The sequence below is a fragment of the Prionailurus viverrinus genome, chromosome E2 (genome assembly GCF_022837055.1).
Source record: "Prionailurus viverrinus isolate Anna chromosome E2, UM_Priviv_1.0, whole genome shotgun sequence".
Taxonomy (NCBI): Eukaryota; Metazoa; Chordata; class Mammalia; order Carnivora; family Felidae; genus Prionailurus; species Prionailurus viverrinus.
Window position 1 is genome coordinate 30,383,566 of NC_062575.1, and position 10,494 is coordinate 30,394,059.

Genomic DNA, 10,494 nt, shown 5'->3' on the forward strand with positions numbered 1-10,494 from the left:
CGGGCCCCCGGCGGGCATGGGCCGGGTGAGTGTCGGGCTGGCCTCTCCTGAGGTCCCGGTCCGCGGGCGGGCGCGCGTGGGCGTATCCCCTTCACCCACGCGCGGCCCCTTCACCCTTCTCGGCTCTCGTCCAGGAGGCCGTTTTCTGAAATGGAGCCATGGAGGTTTGTGCCACCGAGAATCGGAGTCTGTCACACAGACAACCTCATTACATCATTCTGCCACTCTGGGCTGCTAGGCTATCCGCCCCCCCACCCCCACCCCCACCCCCCTTTCCTTTTACTGTCTTGTTTTTGGTGTCAAGGACTGGAGAGAATCCTGAAAAGATTTTGAAGCATTTGGAATTTATGGTTCTGTTGCTGTGGTTGTCACCTCCGCTCTGCGTCAAATTTAAGACTCATTTCTTTAAGGATGTCTCTATTTTCTGCTTTATTTGCACATTGATGGCTCTGCTGCTCGGCTGACCACAGCCGCCTGGCCCGGCGTCTCAGACTCCTGTTAATACGTGAAATGGAAGAACTGATCATTAGCAGGCAGATGGGATTCAGATAGCATCTGGCGGGTGTTCTTGGAGTTCATGTGAAAGTTTTCACGTTTTTGCTGACAAACACGAGGTTTTTACCTTTTGATCTTGGTCGTGGTGACGGTTGAGGTCCCCTCTCCCTTCCCTTTCTTCTCCCGTTTGGGAACCTGCTTACTCCTTAGCTGTGGTTTCACTAGTCTCTGGTCACTGAAGCTTTCTCCCCCAGCAGAGGTGGGAGCTATCTCCCTCTTATTTCAGATGACCAAGATGACTCTTTTTCTTGCGGGGCGGGGCGTGGGGGGATTACTCTTGCGTTTGTACCTTTCCTGAACATTTAACTCACACTAGGGGTAGATATGCCCTGATTGTTTTTTGACGTAGGGCTTAAAAGAAATTCTGCTCTTAAGACTCCCTAAAGGTTTATTGGTTTGTCGTGTCCGCACGGACCCAGCTATGCCTCACTCTTAACATTTAAAGCTTTTAAAATAAGATCCACAATTGTATTGCGAAGACATGGCCACAGACCTTGTTTCTCGAGTTTGGGCTATACAGTTGTCCTTGTGCAAATCAAGTGCAAAAGAGGTTATTCCTGTGTATTTGGCGTAATAGCTGTTTACAGTTAAAACTTTAAAGACTCCTAAAAGTAGGTCTGCTGTGTTTTAAAGATCTCATCATTCTTGTGGGGGAGAGACACAACACCGGCACCAGGAGAGGCAACAGATTGCTTCTGTCATATCGCTTTGCTGTTTTGGAGTGTACTTAAAGGATTATGATTGATAAGGCTGTCTTGCCAGTGAATGTTGACACAGGTGTGCATCGTTATCTTCATTAAGATCCTGAGAACACGTTGTCTATAAAATGGTGACGTAAGAAGGGCGGCATGTTTTGGTACAGTTTTGCTTTGGGAGAATTTAATTGCACTTGAAACCCGTCTTGGAGCTTCCAGATTTTGTGAGCACGTTGGCAACAGAAGTTCCAGAGAGAAAGGGTAGGTTCGTGTGAAGTGCTCTGGCATGTGGCAATGCTACTTGTGGCTTTTTGGCCAGTGCCTTTGTCAGCTTTCTTTGTGCTTCATCTTTGTGGAGTGATGGCTACTAATTTAGAAAGAAAAGCATAAATGGGACAGCCTCGTATGAAGCACACATTTATTAGTGTGCAGAATCAAGCTATAGATGGAGGCGCGCTTAATGTGCAGAATCAAGGATCTAATTGAATTGTAAATATATGAGAAATTCATGCCCTTTTATATTTGAGGAAAACCGTCTCCTAGAATGTTTTAATGGTGTAAGAGAGTTTCTCTCTTCATATTATCAAGTACTTACCTTAGTTGTTTATGGAATGCCTTTTTTTTTTAATTTCCAGAAATAGAAAAACAAACAAACAAACAAACAACTGTTTTGTTTCTTCCAAAATGTTGTCCGCAAATTCGAATTATGAGCCAGTGGAAATAGTGCATTTAGCCTCTTATTAGCTTAAGGATCTGAACCATAACCTGGGTGACCACTAAAATAATATTACTCTCCTTTACTTCCAATTTCTGAATGCAAAAACACTAGCAAGACGGATGCTGCTGATTATATTACCCTTGGCTTACCCAGCACCTAATACCCTTTAACATAAGTATTGCATTAAGATCCCCGCCCCCCCCCCCCCCTTTGTAGCTCATGATTTCCTGGAAGCTGGCTGTCCATCAGTGTGTATGTAAGATGTGTGAGTGTTTTTCTTTAATATTCAAACTCAATGTGGAAAGAGGCAATGACAGTGGAGGAGGCCAGAGGCATATGATCGGAGAAGCCAAGTGGAGTCACAGCTCCTTCGTGACTCCAAGGATAATTAGCTGGCTAGAATTACATGGTAAACTAAAATCAGAGAAAGGCTTATTTAGATGGGTTTGCTAAAACTAAAAAACAAGAGCATTAATTTTGACATAATTGCTTTCCTCATCCCCCAACTATCCCCCTGAAGATTTTTGTTCTGGCAGCTCAGATCAGCATCCCTGTGCTGTTGTCCGTGTATTCTTTTCAAATTTTATATGCTGTATTAAAAGAAATCAAGTGCAATCGTGAACTAATTGCCTATTGTCTGTTGTAATGAACAACACCAAATATGTGTTCACATATTTTTCATTATAGAAACCTTAGGAAAAATGTAAGTTGATAACATGCAAGTAAATGCAATCATGTAGTCGTAAGTGAATTAAATTAAACGTGGCCTTTAAAAATAGAAATACGAATCAACTCTGAGATAGCACGGCCTTTTTTGTGGTGTTAATAGCTCGCTATCTGTGTGTATTTCCCTACAATTTCTACATTTTATTGGCTCCTTTATTTCTAACACCTTTTTGGTATATCATTAGCTGTTTTGTAGAGAATAATTCTGCTTCAAAGATGCAACCGATGTACCTCCAAGAAGACGTACGATCCCGGAATTGTTTTTTTCTTGTTCAGTAATGACTGTGGTTTGCTGTCACAACACAATTCTGAAGTGTGATACTTCTAACTTATTTCCACATAAACGTGCAGAATTTTTATAGCTAGAGTATACCTAAGCACCAGTTTAGCTTGGCAAATTAACTTAGATGCTTCAAAATTGAAAACCAGTATATTCTAATGTAGTTTGAGTTTAAATCTTTATTAGTAAGGATGCACTTAACATTTGTTCAGGAGAAGGAAATGTAATTTTCTCCTGCGGTTGTCATTTACGTAATTCATTTTTTCCAGCCTTTTCTCGGGCTAATGATATTCCACACCTTGATACAGCCTTTATTTGTTTATTTGGCATAATATGGAGTGATACCTTGGAGGAAATTAGATTAGGTATTCATACCTAATATCCCCAAAGTATTTAACTAGCCTGCTGTGTTTCTTTAAACAGAATCATTTCCATTTTTGTGTGCAGGTTATAAGTATGATGCTTCCCTAATACATTCGGATGTTTTCAGCCAAGTTGACTTCTGAACTATGGGTTTCCTCCAAATGTTGGCTGAATTTTTTCCTTACGTATCCCCAAGCTCATCTGCAAGTGAATGTCTGCAACACAGTGTGTGTGTGAAGTAAACCCAAAATAGCCTCCGTGTTGGTTTTACCAGAGTATTTATATTGGTAATAGGAACTAAGTCAGAATACAAAGAATGTCACTTGAGGCCTTTGATTATTAAAATTTTACCAAATGCATTAAACATTCAGTAAAATAGAAAAATGTTTGGTTCGTGGAAATACACTGAGTAATTTATTTTTAATGATGTCATTGGATGGGGAAATTTATAACTTCGGTGCTTTTCTTGAAAGTCAAGACTGGGCTTCTATTTGATAGAAATGGAATCGTTATTTAAAGGAAATGATCTGTTTATGCCAAATTAGAGTTTTTTGATTATTTTCATTACCCAGCTCTTTTAAGAATAAATTTAATGGGAGTATCAGCTCCAGGCATGAATACTAAACCCCTTTAATGCGAGGTGTGTGTAAAACTTGTCATTTCTCATCAAAATAGGGGCTGCTGAATACAAGCAGATGAGAAAAGTAGGGGAAGAAATTGTTTTGCAGAATATTTGTGTCGTCTATTGGGGAGAGCAACGGACTGGATTCAGTGATAAAGAACATTTTGCTAATTAAGTTAAGAAAAATGGTTGTATGACCAAAGAAAAAAAAGACTAAACAGAAGGCAACCCTAGTTAGTACAACAAATGCTTCTCTGAAAACTTTCAGAGAGGGTAAAGTGACTTTTAACAGAAGATAAAGCACTATACAATTATTTTTAAATAACACAGTGCATTCCCCTATCTCTGATTGGGTCTTACAGAGACGAGGTGTCCGGTATGACCAAAAGGGGACGCGTCACAACAAGTTCGAAAATACACAACCCATATAGTAAGGAAAACGTTAAGCAGTGCGCAGCCTGATTCCTCCTCTCTGTTTGCCTTTAAAGCCTAAACTTTTGTGTTGTTGTTTTTATCCACGTGTAAAGTTGTTGAATTTAAAAGCCAGAGATTGGGCGAGTCCCCCCCCCCCCCCCCAGCCTGAAATAGGAAAAATCTAAACATATATGCACATGGGTTTTGGTTTCTGTTGTCAGCCAAGATTTATTAGGAAGATTCGTAGCTGTCCGGATGTCCTGCAACTCGTACCCCTTTTATATCACATAGGTGTGTGTGTGGGGGGGGGGGGGGTGTCCCCGGTTTAAAAAAAAAAAAACTACGAAGAAAACACGTCCTTTCAACAGTAATGAGTTCTGGTTGATTCATTGAGAAGGTTGTACTAAGTGACCTCCAGTGGAAATAGCGAGGGTATGCTTTCTGAGAGATGTGTCATTCAGGAACAAAATCAATTGAAGTATTGGTAATTAAACTGTAATTCCATGAAGGAAGGAAGTGGCGGGAAAGACGCAGCTAACTATTGCTGTTTTTCTTTTTAAGAATCCGCAGTTCATAATGGAGCTAACTGTACTGGCTGTCGGAAGGAGGAGATTCTGAAGATAGGGAGGTAATATTATCTCTTTTAAGAGAATACTTTCCTCTGTAATCCTGAGCCTTTATTACATATAAGAACTTTATCTACCAGACAGCAAAGTCTTTAAATGCGGGGTATGGAACGATCTGATTTGCCGGTGCTGAGTTGTGAGCTGCCGCTCCCAGGGCTGCGGGCTGTGCCGGGAGAGCTGAGAAATCTCAGCCAGGCATACTCAGCACCCTTAAAATAGCTTCTTTCTGAGAATTAGAGCCGTGATGGTGGCCTCCCCAGCGCAAGCAGACATCATTCTGGTTTGTGGCTGGTGCGCGTGCGTTCAGCGTGTTGCTTCGCCGTCTTCCGTGTTGCCTTCTCTGCAGGGCGATATACTGCCAGCCTCGACCAAACTCGGAGCGGGAGACTTGGCGGTTGACAAGTGGCTCCAGAGCTCTGCCAGGGAGCGAGCTGGGCCCAGCCTGGGCCGCTCCAGTGCAGGGGTGCGCGCGCGCGCGCACACACACACGCACACACTCACGCACACGCACACGCACACGGGTCCTGTTCCTCGTTCACCCCTTTCCGTCCCTTTGCATTTTCCTCGTAATCCCGGGCTACGGGTCACATTTTCCTTTTCCTCTCACTAGGTTGGCTTGCTGCTTCCTCTGCAGCTGTTGCAGAAATTCACACGGAATGGAGGCCTGGGTTGTGTTCTGGATGGTATCTTTGATAATTGACCCGTGTGTTATTTTTTGTCATTCTCAAACATCCAATGTTAGGGTTAAAGGACGAATCTAAGATCCTCGAAGAACAAAATTCATGCTCGGTTTGTATCAGTAAGAAAAGCTTCTGTCTTCTCCAGCCGGGTTGCCATGTGGAATACGCAGGTGAAATTAAAAACGGGGTAAAACCCTTTTATAAAAGACCAGTGACTGTGTCTGAGAATGTTTATATAGGCTTAAGTTGTGGAATGGTATTTCTATCTGTTTTCTTTCCTTCTTAAGACAAACGATACACTTTTCTAGTCACCAAAAATATCTACTTCCTGAATTATACCTATGGAAGGATATTAATGGGACAATAAGGGGTTTCATGGTGTCCGTCCGATTATATAATTAGGAAATCGGTAAGCAGTGTGGTAGCTGAAATCAAGTTCTTCCATGAAAGGGGCTAGTGTGCATTTAAAAAAAAAACAAAAACCTGCAGAGAGAAGGCTCTTTAATCTTTAAATCGTACGATGTATTTGGTTAACACAACAAGAAAGGGAAGTATACCAATCTCAGATTCTTGTATTGATGCCTAGGTAGAGGTTGTAAGCCAAGGAAGCCGTTAAAATGCCGCCTGGAAGAAAATGGCGATATCCAAGTGATTACTTGGAAAGCAGTTTACATTTACAAACCGATTCACTATTATGACCTTGACCAACTTTTACACTTCCGACACTCGGGTTATTACTTCCGTTTTTAAAATATCAGTCTATAGCTGGTGTGCAGAACGCAGGGGCATTTTCGAATTGACTAGGTCGTGCTGGTCGTCTTAAAATCAGCTACAGTATTACAAAGTTGAAATGTAATATGTATTAATAGAAGGAAAATATAAAATTTAATATCCGGGCAACGGAGACCTCTACACCTACTTTAAAAGTATAATCTTGACATCTATGACACTATTTTTTGTCTTTGTTGTATGGGTAGAATTATGGATGTTCTACAATCCAGATGTCTTATTTATTAATGCTAAATGGTATTCTCCATAACGGACACTTGAAATAAAAGGTGTAGGTGGGAGAGTCAGACTTTGAGGCACAGGCTAATTTTTTACTAGGCGTTAGGACGGAGAAAAGCCGCCTTGATTAATGTAGGCCTGTGAAAGAGGGCAGGTGAAAGTGTTTTCAGCTGAAATTTACTAATGCAGCAACCATTTAAATTAAATGTTTGTTAACATAACAGCGATGGCGTTTTCTCCTCCTCCTCCTTGTGGTTTTGTCCAACTAGATGTTACAGTGGCAGTTGCACTGACTGTTAAGTGTTTAAATGATGACACCATTATGTGAAGTGATTTTGAAATGAGAGATTTCAGCCAAGAATTACATCTGCTCCCATCTCCTTCAAATCATACTCTCTGGCAGTACAGATTATGATTGATTTGTTTGTGACAGATTGCAGGAAACAGTCATTGATTTTTCAATATTTTACCTTAAAATTATTTACAGTTGTAACCATGGGGAGGTATTTCCATGGGCTGTCAGCCCTTGAAAGACTGGGATAATATTCCCTGCTCTCTGACAAGACAAATTACCTATAATGAGTGCAGTAGCTGAAGGGTATACTTTTATTTTAAAATATGTCAATAACCCCAGTGACTAAACGAATATTGATTTAGCATAATGAAGCCTGAGTAATGTGAAAATGAGCTTTTTCCAGGAGCCTGGTAAAGACTTTCTTTTTAGCTGGTTGTAAGAAGCTTTCCATTCTTTTCAACGAGAGCTCGTGGAGATAAGGAGTTTTCTATGCAAACCTTCAGGAGTGATAGTGTTTGTTTGTGATAACAACCAGGGGCCAGATATTTTGCCCTTCCTCTTATCGATCCGTTTTTCACATCTTATTTGGAGTCTTACCTTTAGTCATGGAATTTGATTTGCTTGATCTTCTCTTTTACCCGACTTCGTATTTTCACAGTTGCGACATATTGTGCATTGGCACCTCCAGTACCGAATATTAAAATATAACTATGTGTACGATCATTCGCGGATGACATAATAATTATCTTAAGACATTTCAAATGGGTTTATTGTAGTATTTAATGTGCCGCACTTTATGGTAGAATAATTCCCAGTCCCTGGACATCAGCTTGCTTTCAGTGGGAATGAAGATTAATTTACTCAGGCATCAGTGCATATTTTCGTTTTTGTCCGACTCTCCCCCCCCCCCTTTTTTAAATGGAATTCTCAACTTTTTATGGATGAAGATCCCATTACATAAGGTCTTTCAAACCAGCAATAAGAGCAGAGAAGTATATAGCTGTATCTTGTAGTCCACCAAGGAGCCTGAAGACTGGGTGCGTGAATAAGTATCTTCCTATCTAACTTGGTAAGGAGAAAATAGGGTAAACATTGCTGGTGATACATAGCGGAAAAGTCAGTACTTGGACAAGACGTCAAACTGATACTCATGGGAATCCAATGTATTTTCGGAGAATTAATAGTAATAGAATCTTATTAAAAGCACTAGGCAAAGTCCCTTTAAAAAGTAGAAATGAGTTCCGATTGAAAGAAAATTCAGATGGCTCTTGGGGAGTGCTAGTTCTCTTGCAGGATGCCATGGGAAATGTTACAATAAAAGGAAAAATATAAACATCTCTTTCGATGGAAAAAAGGATAGACTCTGGAACAAAAAATTATCGTCGTCCCCCCCCCCCCCCCCGCCCCAAGAATTTACCTAAGGGTGTGGAAAAGAGATGATCTTTGTCATATGTCTCAGTTTGCTCTACAGTAGACGCGATGCTTTAGAAAATACTCACCCCATGGTTTCGGATGCTGTAAGATTGGATTTCTCCATCCCCGCCCCCCAATTCTTTCCCTCTTTCTGTAAACAGACCTTTGAAAATAGAAATGTGAGGGCTACACCATCATCATATATGAAACTGGTAGCCCAAATTCTTCAATCACTAATTTGTCTGTACTTTTTTTGAAGTTGAGGTAGCATCTGTTCAACTTACCCGTAGACCAGGCGATGTCTATAAGGTATGCCTTCCAGAAAAAGAAATGAATGTAGATTTTATTTTTCCCTCAGTAATTTTTTTTAAGGAAAGCGTATTTTTTTCGGACAAATCGAGGCTAAGGAAAGCATCTATATTGTTGTTTAGTTTATTTTGGAATTAAATAATGAAGGTATTGTCGTCAGCACCTCTTGACCCCATCGTGTAGTTTAAACGTTGTGTTCATCTTACAGCGTGTGGGTATAGCTACTTTCGTGAATGAAGTGCTGATAAATACGTAGATAGAGTGGAGCTTTTTCTGGGGAAATTACTCTCTTCTGGATACTAGGCCCTTCTCCATGTTTATTTCCCTTGAAAAAAATACCCTGCCGTTGTTCTTCTTTAGGGAAAAATGATTTCCGTAGAGTGTTTTTAAATCATGCAAGTCATTGCCTGGGGTTGGCTAAAACCTTTATTTTTTGAAAGATTTAAAAAAAAAAATCTTTCTCGTATTTGTATCTATTAAGATAAACAGTTTACTTTGCTACGGTGCATACCAATCTATTTAGTTAATTTTTTTTTTTTTTCCAGAATTCATTTTGCCATGTTTGGTCTGACCTTCTATGATAGCTTAATGTAGGAACAAATTAGCATATAATTCTATTTTCCATGTGACCTCAACCAGTTGCAGAACCATACCACCACTTTTGGAGGGCAATTCGATAGCATACGTGGAGTGTAGCATTAAGTGTTTGCAAATGTCCAGCGCATCCTGGCTAACGTGATATCGAAAATGTCGAAGTTGGCAGTTAGAGGAAATACTCACCCTTATTACTAAGGTATTAAAACGCCTCCTAAAGGTAGCATATTTAAAAAAAAAATTTTTTTTAATGTTTTTATTTATTTTTGAGACAGAGAGAGACAGAACACGAGCAGGGGAGGGTCAGAGAGAGAGAGGGAGACACAGAATCCGAAGCAGGCTCCAGGCTCTGAGCTGTCAGCACAGAGCCCGACGCGGGGCTCGAACTCACGGACGGTGAGATCATGCCCTGAGCCGATGTCGGACGCTTCACCGACTGAGCCACCCAGGCGCCCCAAAGGTAGCGTTTTTTAACTAGTATACGTAATTGATGAGCGATTTGTCTTCTCCCAAGCACAAAGCAGCATGGCAAAGTTCAGTGCGGTGGGTGAAGTTTGGGATACTAGACATTGACAGGGACAATGATCATGACAACTAAATGGATTTTTTTTTTTTTCTTTTAGATTCAGCTGTCGGTCTTTGAAATTTCCTGTGGTCTGTTCCACCTGGATGCAGAGGACATGGAGCAATCAAGTACGCAAGAGGTCCAAGCGTGTTTTGGATGTTCCCCTTGATAGACTGCAGTATTTTTCCGGTTAAGACCCTCAGCTGTTGTGCAGAAGAAGGTTGTTCTCTTCTTGGTCCATCCAGTTTCCTTGAAATGCTTAGTATTGTAGAGTATCACCAAACAGTTTCTGTTTTCATCCAAGCATAGAAAGAATAAAATCAATTCTATACGTTGACTTCTTTTCCAAAATGTCTTTCTTGGATTGAATGGATGTTTCTACTTGAAAAAGAAGGTTCCAAGAAAAATCCCTGTCTCCATCATAGCGACTCTCCCAGCAGTCCAACATCAGTTTCAAACGTAACTCTGTTACGCTGAGGGGAGGAAAAAAAAAAAAAAGGCTTGCAGGGTATCCATACATATATTTCACTGCTCTATATTAGTCCCCCTGGAATGGAACATTCTCCCCCAAAATAAATTAGCTCAACTCGGATACCAGAAGATGCCGCCTTAACTGGCAGATCATTTGTTA

The 10,494-nt window shown here is 40.8% G+C and overlaps 1 long non-coding RNA gene across 1 annotated transcript; it reads left to right on the forward strand.

Moving 5' to 3' along the window:
* Positions 1-42: 42 nt before the first annotated feature.
* On the forward strand, positions 43-10,200 carry LOC125153116 (uncharacterized). The gene is made up of 3 exons (XR_007147410.1): positions 43-164; positions 4,935-5,001; positions 9,922-10,200. It is a non-coding gene; the product is annotated as an uncharacterized LOC125153116 (long non-coding RNA).
* The last annotated feature ends 294 nt before the right edge of the window (positions 10,201-10,494 follow it).